The sequence below is a fragment of the Ascaphus truei genome, chromosome 2 (genome assembly GCF_040206685.1).
Source record: "Ascaphus truei isolate aAscTru1 chromosome 2, aAscTru1.hap1, whole genome shotgun sequence".
Classification (NCBI taxonomy): domain Eukaryota; kingdom Metazoa; phylum Chordata; class Amphibia; order Anura; family Ascaphidae; genus Ascaphus; species Ascaphus truei.
This window is the reverse complement of record NC_134484.1, coordinates 155492980-155505174: the sequence shown is the minus strand read 5'-3', so window position 1 is coordinate 155505174 and position 12195 is coordinate 155492980.

The following is a 12195-nucleotide window of genomic DNA, read 5'->3' as shown; positions in this document are numbered from 1 at the left end:
TGAACAACACATAACATATTACACCGTGTCATGATTTATTTAACAAAAATAAAGCCAAAATGGAGAAGCCATGTGTGAAAAATGAAGTACACCTTATGATTCAATAGCTTGTAGAACCACCTTTAGCAGCAATAACTTGAAGTAATCGTTTTCTGTATGATTTTTTCAGTCATACTTCGTTGAGGAATTTTGGCCCACTCTTCTTTACAACGTTGCTAGTCCGTTCCAATTAGGTTGTTCATAGATTATATAAACGGTATCACACTATGTTGTTGTGTTTTTTCTTCTCTTTCCTGGATCCAGCTTTCATTAACATTGGACATTGGTCCTAAGGACACTTTTGCACGGTCACATTTATCTTGATATTAGTTATTAGTATCAGATTGTTTATGACACAATTTCGGCCAAGCTTTAGCTGTCGGACAGATGGCCTCACATTTAACTCTAGAATACTTTGGTATACAGAGGAGTTCATGGTCGACTCAATGACTGCAAGGTTCCCAGGTCCTGTGGCTGCAAAACAAGCCCAAATCATCACCCCTCCACCACCGTGCTTGACAGTTGGTATGAGGTGTTTGTGCTGATATGCTTGGTTTTCGCCAAACGTGGCGCTGTGCATTATGGCCAAACATCTCCACTTTGGTCTCGTCTGTCCAAAGGACATTGTTACAGAAGTCTTGTAGTTTGTTCAGGTGCAACTTTGCAAACCTAAGCCGTGCTGCCATGTTCTTTTTAGACAGAAGAGGCTTTCTCCTGCGGCACCCATCAAGGAAGTCTACATCCAATATTGAGACAAATAGTATCCTTTGTTTCATATACCCATAGTATCTTTGCGCTCGTCCCCTCCTTTCTACTTAACGTTTTCTCCTGGCAACCCATCCAAACAAACCATACTTGTTCAGTCTTTTTCTAATTGTACTGTCATGTACTTTAACATTTAACATGCTAACTGAGGCCTGTAGAGTCTGATATGTAACTCTTGGGTTTTTTGCAGTTTCTTTGAGCATTGCACAGTCTGACCTTGGGGTGAATTTGCTGGGAAGATTGGCAACTGTCTCAAATGTTTTCCACTTTTGAGTAATCTTTCTCACTGTAGAATGATGGACTTTAAATTGTTTGGAAATGGCCTTATAACCCTTCCTAGATTGATGGGCAGCAACAATTGCTTCTCTAAGATCATTTCTGATGTCTTTCCTCCTTGGAATTGTGTTAACACATACCCGAATGCTCCAGACCAGCAAACTGCTAAAACCTCGGCGTTTATAGAGGTGTTCACACTTGCTGATGATCAATTAATCAAGGACATTTGATTAGCAGCACCTGTCTGCTGCTTAGTGTCTTAATTCCTATGGAAGCAGTAAGGATGTACTTAGTTTTTCACACACAGCTTCTCCATTTTGGCTTTATTTTTGTTAAATAAATCATGACACAGAGTAATATGTTATGTGTTGTTTTTCATCTGAGGTTGTATTTACCTAATTTTAAGACCTGCTAAGGAACAGATTGTTGTTATGTCCTGTTTGTAAAACCATAGTATTCAAAGAGGGTGTACTTTCTTTTTCACACAACTGTATGAGAAAGTAGTGAAAAAAAATTAACAGAATAAAACAGAAAAAAGAACATGCTTATTAAAATACACACTAGAAAAAGAAGGGAATGGGCACTGCTAGATGAAAAAAAGTGAGGCTGGCAGCAGGTATGAAAAGTAATTAATCTTCTTTATTGGGCATAAAAGCCAACATTAAAATTGCACAGAGATCCTCTGACGCGTTTCCCGCCTCTTGGGTTAAGCATAGTGTGTTCGTCATTTTATTGCTCATCACACTGCTTATATATCCGGACCAGAGAGCTCCTAAGAAATTACATTCAAACTGCAGCTTCTCCCTGTCAGCGAGGAAGATATTTTTCAAATACATACTGTAAAGTTGAAGAAACTAGTGAGTACAATCTTATCCCAGCACAGCACCATTAGATGTTATAGAACATCAAAACAAACCACAGCAGATGGATAAAACTGTATGTAACATTCTGGGGAAACGTATTCTCACACCTGATATCAACTGGTAAATTTGTACACACTTTTGCTACCAAAACAACACCCTGCGTTTGATCTACAATTTTGTTTGGCTATGATGGAATGTCTGCTCATAAGAGCCAATATATATCAAGAATACTATACTAAGCTACCTCCTAAAAGAGAAGGGCGGACATTGTGTTCACTATAGCAATTAACATCTTGCAGGTCAGGGGCAGTATATTTAACATTGTATATGTATTTAGTATGCCTACTATAGCAGCTATGCATGAATAATTGTTTTACTGTGCTATATGCATGCATATATCTTTGTAGCAAAAACCCGCATTTGGAAATTCCTTTTTTCCTATCCTTTCACGTTGTTTTAAGAGGGTTAATGGTATCTAAAGATCCATGCTAGGTTAATTTTACTGTTTTGGGTTGTTTAAATTTTGTGGTCAAGCTTGCACCCAGCTGGGATATACCTAAAAAAAAAAGTATATATTTTGATTATTTTTATTATTGTCTTTCATTAGAATTTTTTTAAATTAATATTTTGTACTTATACATGTTCATTTTGCGGTTATACTTGGAATACAACTAACCTCCAGAGAGCTGTGGCCCTCATTTATTGTACTATTTCTATATGTCCATTCAGCAATTGCATAGGCATTGCAATGTAGAATAATTTCCACAACATACTTTTTTGATATTTTAATGTGGAATGCCTACATTTAATAACGTCTTTAGCGACCAAGGTCAATTAACAATGGATCACTGTAATGGACACTGTTTTTATCTGTTTCTTAAACACATGGACATTTACTACTCACTACCCATTGTAAAGTCTATGCAAAGAGATTCACTTTTGCCATCTGGCGGATATGCATAGATGGCAAACTGCAACCACACAAATCAGAATCCAGGTAATCAGCTACGGCAAATAAAGGTATGATTGGCAGACTACACAGGAAGATGATATAGGGAATACCATGTGGAATACAGCAGACTTCACTGATGCTGGTCCGAGAAATGGTCAGATAACGGCCGTTGCATCGGTAGTTTGCTTGCCTGACTGATTGCTAGCTTAGGTCTATAGCTACCCACCAAGTTAGTTTAGTGTGTTTTATTTCTGAGTAAACTTTTGCGTGCCTGCAGGATTTTTGGAAAGTCCTGCGTCCTCCAAATTTGCAGAGGTCTCTGCCTCCAGAAATTACACACTTGTCTTTGAAGTGGGCTCGACTGCCTGCGAGTTTGTAGTTATTAATATGGGTGGGAGGTTCCTACTTTATAAGAGCAAGGAGCTCTTGTGTACTGTAGGTCACCTCTCATAGCATGGTTCGTTGCAAAGCTTCCTCCAAGTATATTTACACTAGAATCATTCATTTTTAAACAGATTGCCGGATGGCCACTACGGGATTCTCTTGTAGTCCGTGTGACCAAGGCTTTATCCTGACTGATGGAGTCTTTCTAAAGAGTCACTATAACACACTGGGGTGTAGAAATACCCCCACTTCAGAACAGCATATAATTATCTTGGTGATATCCACCTGCACTGTATGTATATCTTTATTTATATAGCGCCATTAATGTACATAGCGCTTCACAGCAGTAATACACGCGATAATCATATAAATACCAAATAATACAAATAACATATAATGGGAAGAAGTGTTTTCAGACATAAAAGTGACATTTAGAAAAAGGAGTTCCTGCCCGAAGAGCTTACAATCTAATTGAACTCAGGCAGCATAACGTCCATTCCTGTTTTAGGCAATGTCATGTTATTTTCCCTGACTTAACTGCATTTAGTGAATTCCCCTCTTAATTTAAATTAGTCCTCATTAAGACTTGTGCTTAAAACAAACAATTTGGTTTCTTGAAAAAAGAGGAATGAAGTAAGGTTAGAGAAATGAATTGCAGTGGGAGGAAGATCAGTTCATCAGCTGCTATCTGAGAGAATGTTGCTAAAAAATAAGAAACTGACACATAAAAAATAAGCAATGTTTATAGGTGTACTGTACCAATTTTTATTACACATACTGTAACAAACTTATTGTTTATCTTAAGTTAGATGGTAATTTTGATTCTTAGCCCTGCGCTGGATTAGACATATCAACCAATGGTTCCGGCTTTTATAACTACATTTGTTAACACTGAAAAATTTGGTTGTTTTAACCATTTAAAACAAATTTTAAAAGTACAGTAACCAATAAAAGTGAACTACACTTGATTGTAAGATTCAAAATTACTTTTAACACATATAATATTTTTTTTTATTGTGTGCCTATGGCAATTGGAATTAGCACACTTTCCCACTATAAAATTGTAAGCTTTCTGGGGCATGGCCAATTCTTTGTGTGAATTAGTTGCCATTGTACAGTGTCAGGAACATCCATATCCATTAGTAGTCCAATTTACCTTCTCCAACCATATGGTATATACAGGTAAAATGGAAGCCACTGCTCCTGTTGCATGAATCTACACAGTAATTTGGTATTGAAAAAAAAGGAATCAGAACAGCGTAAGTGTGTATATATGTGTGTGTGTATATATATATATATATATTTTTTTTTAAATCTGTCCTCAACCTTCTAGTTGCAAGTTTTATAAATACACAAAATCAGCAACTAAAAAAACTGTCTGCTTGTATATTCTTCTGCAAAGGTCGCCATTGGAAAAGTAGAATACTTTAATACCATACTAAGTTGAAACTACAACTACTTTAAGAAAATCTGTCTCAGCTGCTGCTCCCCAGACGGCTTGAAAGGTCAGAAATGTATTACTCATCAAAGACATCAAACGCAATAAGGCTTTAAAAAAAAAATATCAATAATGTTAATCCTGAGCTGAGCAGTTAGGTGTCATTTCACAAACTGACTCGTTAGTCAAGAGATCTGCAATACATGTACAGTATTGCAAGAGTTAAATAATTGTTGAAAGGTCAGATCAGCAGAATTTGTTGGCAAAAAGAGAAACTACAAGAGAGTTATAAGAATCCTGTTTCAGTTAATGCCCCAAAAAATGCAGTGTGTGAAAGAAAGTCTTAACAGTCAAGGGTTCACATGGGCAAGAGAAGAGAAATAAGAAGAGATTATTAAGACGGAATCTTGGTGAGATGTTAGGGGTTTAGTAAATGCAATACATGGCAACCCACCCTTCTTTCTCATAGGAAGGGGCAGATTTCACATTCAAGTAATGTGACAGGAAGCAGCACCATTTCCCTGAGATCAGTTGACTCAACTGAACACTTAAAACATCGGAAAATAGACAGACTAGGTGGGCCAATTAGTTCTTATCTGCTATCAAATTCTATTTGCAGTAAAGGATGCAGTTTAGGATGGCCCTGTGTCTATCCCATAAACAGGTATGAATTCATTTGCTGTAGTAACCCCTAGCAGTTTTGCTGGGAGGCTATTCCATGAATTCAATACCCTTTATGTGATAAGGTTACATTTCCCCTTGCCGGCACCCCATACCGGGGACTTTTACCCGGGAAGCATGGAGTCCCCAAGGCTGAAATTAATGCGATTCAGCTGTGGAGACCCCCTCCTATAACACTGTTATTTTTTAAAAATGCCCCACGATCGCCTGTTAGAAGTGCGCAGGGAGAGGTACTGCCCGGTAGGATTAACACCGCGCAAGTCCCATTTAGATGCAGGGACCCCCGCTGTGTTAGTCCTGACTGGCCATTACAGCCTGCTATGGAGTGTCCTTTTGCACACTGTGTTCCTTGCCATGCCCACCGGAGCTGCAAAATCGGAAAGACTGCATCTGTATGACATTTTTTTTTGGTCTTCTTTTTCTGCAGACATATGAAAGTAAGATTAATTTTTAATGATAATAGGAGAAAAGTCTGTGATTTTCATGCTTTGGTTCACATTTTGATACATTTAGAAAAAACATATCTTGCTTTGTTTAATAGAGGGAAATGTAATCCCTTTGCCGTTTTATGTTGAAGTGGCTGCTGCTGAAAGTACAGTGGACACCATAGTAAAATGACAGAGTATGACCTTGGGTTGCATATATCCAGGCAAGGGAATGATAACTCAGCCTTCCTGGTTTAAAGTGAGAGGATCTACTGAGGAAAAACTGTGTGTCCTTGATCAAATTTATGGTACAGACATTTCAGAAAAGTATAGGTATAGAATGACATTTGTAGACAAGAGCTCATCATCACGGGACAAGTCTATAACATTGATTGAAACCTCAGAAGATGACATTGGTTTTTATTTGTGTTACATTAACACTCTTCTTGAAGGAACAGTGAAAAAATTGATAGCTGTGCAAGCAGGTAAAGCAAACACAATACTATTCTCTTTTCTGATAATACTACAGAAAAGTGTCAAGATACGAATATAGCAATGCATGACAGCAAATATCTTCACTTTGAAACTGCTAATTGATGTTCTTATATTGCAGCAATGAGGTTCATCCATAAATGGGATGAGTACAATCCTATTTGTCACAATCATTGTTAATCAGTGACACATGATTATTATATTCTTTTTTTTTTTTTTTTTTTTTTAATTAAGACGATTTGAAAGTTGAATGTTGCAATTCACGTAGACACTGCAGTATATTTTTTCATAATAAAAAATTACCTGTGCTTATTAACATTGTCATTGATTTTTAAGTGGGATTGATTACATGGATATGTTGAACATTTGTACATTCTTATCATATTATTTCTGACATTTTATTCCATTATGCTTCAACATTCTAAATAAGTATTTTTGATATAGGTAAGACATATTAGATTAAGCTACATTGTCACAAGAGGTTGTGTCATTTAATAAATTGGTCATTTAGATGTTGACCTTCACTCAAATTTATTTTCATCACATAATATTCTGTATGTTTTGGTTACAGTTATTTGTATTAGATTTATTTTTCTTCTTTATAGAACCTAATAAAAACTGAAAAAGAACAGAATGCTCTCCTTTTCTTTTGATTATTGTCATTATTGATATTTTTTGTTATGGTACACTTGAAAAGTACAGTCCCTACTAGGACCAATGTGAACTACTGTAATAGCAGTGACATGTTTAGCCCGACTAACTGGAATTGCCAGAGAAAAACTACTGCAACAATCCCTGACTGTGGGGTGAGCTTCCCATTGTTGGCAATGCTGTGGCTGCATATAGCTGCACTTTCCTTGTAGCCACAGGTAATTGCGTTTCCCACGCATATCTAGGGAATGCTAGTCTGGCTACATACAGTATGCAGGTTAAATGTAGATGGCGGTTGAAGACTTCAAAAATCATACTAGTGTAAGTATTTTTTCATCTTAATATCTCCATGGAAAACAAATGCTGTGGAATGTTATTGCTGCCATCAACTGACAAAGGGGAAGACAAATAAAGATCAAATCAGAAAAAAACACACAGGAGCTTAAACAAAGAAGTAAATGGTTTCCTTTAAGGTGACTGAATGTTTCTAAGGAAGCTGATTACTTTGATAAAAATGTTTTTTTTTTTTTTTTTTTAAACACTAATAAAACAGCCTAGGGGCCTAAATAAGGAGCTTGATGTTTGGTCACTTTATTAGGTTATAAAGTTTTTATTTTAATATATATTTTTTTATTATTTTAGCAACCACTAATAAGTAATAACATTATTTTATATTTAGGTTTATAAGTATTTAAGTTGCTTTATATCATAAATAATTTTTCATCGTATAAATTTTCCTTTTTAATGAAGGAATGATTACATATTTATTTATTAATACATAGTTACATAGTTACATAGTAGATGAGGTTGAAAAAAGACTTCCGCCCATCAAGTTCAACCTATGCTATATTTAGACAACAGATACTTTATCCTTTATCTATACTTATTGATCCAGAGGAAGGCAAACAAAAAACCCCATTTAGCGGAAAAATTAATTCCTTCCTGACTCCAAGAATTGGCAATCGGATTATTCCCTGGATCAACATCCTTCCCATGTATACTTATTTGGTATATCCCTGTATACCTTTCCCATCTAAAAATATGTCCAACCTTTTTTTGAACAAATCTATTGTATCTGCCATCACAGTCTCTATGGGTAATGAATTACACATTTTAACTGCCCTTACTGTAAAGAACCCTTTCCTTTGTTGCTGGTGAAATTTCCTTTCCTCCAACCTTAAGGGATGGCCCCGAGTCCTTTGTACTGCCCGTGGGATGAATAGTTCTTTTGAAAGCTCCTTGTCTTGTCCCTGAATATATATGTATATAGTTATCATATCCCCTCTTAGACGCCTCTTTTCTAATGTAAATAAATCTAATTTAGCTAGCCTCTCCTCATAAGTTAGAATGTCCATCCCCTTTATTAATTTGGTGGCTCTTCTCTGCACTCTCTCTAGTTCCATAATGTCTTTTCTTAGGATTGGTGCCCAAAATTGTACTCCATATTCAAGGTGTGGTCTTACTAATGCTTTGTAAAAGGGCATAATTATGTTTACTTCCCTTCCATCCATTGCCCATTTGATGTAAAATAAGATCGTGTTTGCCTTTGCAGCTACTGCATGACATTGGGCACTATTGCTAAGCCTGCTGTCTACAAGCACTCCTAAATCCTTCTCCATCAAGGATTCCCCCAATATATCTCCATTTAATTTGTAAGTCGCCTTTTTATTCTTGCATCCCAAATGCATAACCTTACATTTATCTGTATTAAACCTCATTTGCCATTTACCTGCCCACGTTTCCAGTCTCTCCAAGTCCTTCTGAAGAGAAATTACATCCTGCTCTGATTCTATTACCTTACACAATTTAGTATCATCAGCAAAGATGGAGACTTTGCTCTCGATCCCAACCTCAAGGTCATTAATAAACAAGTTAAAAAGCAGGGGTCCCAGTACCGATCCCTGAGGTACTCTGCTCACGACTTTAGCCCAACCTGAAAAAGTTCCATTTATGATAACCCTCTGTTGTCTGTCCTTTAACCAGTTTTCAATCCAGGTGCATATATTATTACTGAGTCCAATTTTCTTTATTTTGTACACCAACCTCTTGTGTGAAACCGTATCAAAAGCCTTTGCAAAATCTAAGTAGACCACATCAACTGCATTACCCTGGTCTAAATTCCTACTTACCTCCTCAAAGAAACAAATAAGGTTAGTTTGGCAAGATCTATCCTTCATAAATCCATGCTGACTATTACTAATAATTTTGTTTTCCATTAGGTATTCCTGAATATTATCCCGTATTAAACCTTCAAGTAGTTTCCCTACTATTGAAGTCAGGCTTACAGGTCTGTAATTCCCCGGGTGTGATCTAGCTCCCTTTTTAAATATAGGCACCACATCTGCTTTACGCCAATCTTGTGGTACTGAGCCTGTGGAAATGGAGTCCTTGAATATTAAATATAATGGTTTTGCTATTGCTGAGCTTAACTCCTTGAGAACTCTTGGATGTATGCCATCGGGGCCAGGTGTCTTATTTATTTTAATTTTTTCAAGTCGCTTATGAACTTTTTCCTCAGTTAACCAATTGGTCATTAATATGGAGGTTGTGGCTTCCTCCTGTGGTGCTACTATTGAACTTGATTCTTCCCTGGTAAACACAGAGGCAAAGAATTTGTTTAATACGTCTGCTTTTTCCTTATGTCCAATAATCTGCCTACCCATCTCACACTGAAAGGGTCCTATATTTTCTTTTCTCATTTTTTTGTTATTAAGTTACTTAAAGAACTTTTTATGGTTGACCTTACTTTCTATTGCAATCCTTTTTTCATTATCCATTTTTGCTAATTTAATTGCCCTTTTGCAATTTTTGTTATATTCCTTATAATTCTGATACGATGTCTCTGTCCCTTCTGACTTAAAGAATCTAAACGCCTTCCTCTTCTTGTCCATTTCCTCCCCTACCTGTTTATTTAGCCACATTGGTTTTCACTTATTTCTTTTATACTTACAGTATTACCCAAGGGTATACACTGATAAGTGTGCTTTTCTAACAATGTTTTAAAGACTGCCCATTTATCTTCTACATTTTTCCCTGCAAAAACATCATCCCATTGTATTACTACTAGATTAGACCTCAGTTTATTAAAATCTGCCTTTCTAAAGTTTAAAGTCTTTGTTGAACCCAAGTAATCTGTTTTTTGATAATTTATTTCAAATGAGACCATGTTATGATCACTGTTACCCAAATGTTCCAGGACTTGAATATTTGTTATTACTTCTACATTGTTTGATATGACCAAATCCAGAACTGCCCCTCTCCTGATTGGTTCCTCAATAATTTGGGTCATATAATTATCTTTAAGCACCCCCAAAAACCTGTTTCCTTTTGTTGTAACGCTAATCTCATTGCCCCAGTCTATGTCTGGATAATTAAAATCCCCCATTATGCAAACATGACCCAGTTTTGATGCCTTCTCCATTTGCAAATGTATTTTAGCTTCCTCAATCTCACAGATATTTGGTGGTTTATAGCATATTCCCACAAACATTTTCTTTATACTTTTACCTCCACTGCTAATTTCTATCCACAAGGTCTCTACATTTTCATCATTCCCTTCATAGACATCAGCCCTTATAATAGGTTTTAGATCTGGTTTAACATATAGACATACTCCACCTCCCCTTGTATTTGTTCGATTCTTCCGAAAAAGAGAATACCCCTTTAAATTAACTGTCCAGTCATGAGTTTCATCACACCATGTTTTAGTAATGCCTATGATATCATACTGCTCCCTTGTAGCTATTAATTCAAGCTCCCCCATTTTATCTGTCAGGCTTCTTGCATTAGCAAGCATGCATTTAAGTTTTTTTTCAGCCTGTACTATTATCTTATTTGCTCCTTCCTTTCTGCTCCCACTTGGTTTAGTCTTTAGAAGTTTTCTAGGATTATCAATATTTACTATGGGTATCTCACTGCTTGTCAAACTTGCACTTGCCCCCATTCTACCTCCATACCACATTGTATCCTCATCTATTCCATTTAGTTCATTATCTGTTTCATTCCCCTCCCCCCTCCATCCTAGTTTAAAATCTCTTCCAACCTTTTTAGCATTCTCCCCCCTAGCACAGAAGATCCCTCTTCAGTGAGGTGCAATCCGTCCCTAGAATATAGATGGCACCTCTCAGAAAAGGAGTCCAAGTGCTCTAAAAACCCAAACCCCTCCTTCCTACACCACTTTCTTAGCCATGCATTAACCTCCCTGATCTCTGACTGTCTCCCTGCGGTAGCACATGACACTGGTAGTATTGCCTTAAGCTTTTGGCCTAGATCCCTGTAATCATTTTTTAGGACCCTCCATCTTTCTCTAACTTTGTCATTGGTGCCAACATGTACCAAGATCTCCGGGTCAATCCCAGCCCCCCCCCCAACAATCTGTCTACCCGATCCGCAATGTGCCGAACCCGAGCACCCGGGAGACAACAAACTGTTCGGTTCATGCGGTCCCGGCAACAGATTGCCCTATCTACCTTCCTAATAATGGAGTCCCCTACCACCACAATCTTTCTTTGCATCTGAGCATCCTGAGTCCCCACTGTGCTGGGGGAACTATTCCCCTGGCTGCTAGAGGAATTAGTCTCCCCCAGCCTTGCCATTTCTGCCCCAACATTCCCAATATCTTCACTCAACATGGCAAATCTATTGGGATGTGTCAGCTCAGAAACGACCTGCCTCTCCCTATTGCCCCTGCTTCCCTTCTAACTGTCACCCAGCTACCTACCTGCTCCTCACTAACAGCAACTAAGCTACCTACCTGCTCCTCACTAAAAGCGTCACCATCTGCACCACTAGTCGAAGCAAGGGCCTGCTCAGTGAGCTCTAATTCCCTTTCAAGATTGCCAATGTCCCTCAATATTGCAAGTTGCCTCTTCAGATCAGCAATCTCTGACTCTAAAGAGACCACCAGCTCACACTTCTCACAGCGGTATGCTCCTTGGAACAGCTGCTCCAAGTGCACATACATGTGGCAAGATGTGCATTGAATGGCATTTTCAATCCTGCTCATTCTAGCAACTATGAAGTTTAGAAGTACTAACAGTAAACTGTACTTCAATAAACTATACCTTGTTCAAACTGCTTCTGGTTCTAACTGCACACACTTCAACCAACAAGCACTTCAATCAACCACACAGATCAATCAGTACACGCAATACTATTTAATGTATTAATCATTTGGTGTTTCTTTTCTTTGTGCATTGGTAATGACCCCATTTTTAGTATTTATATTTT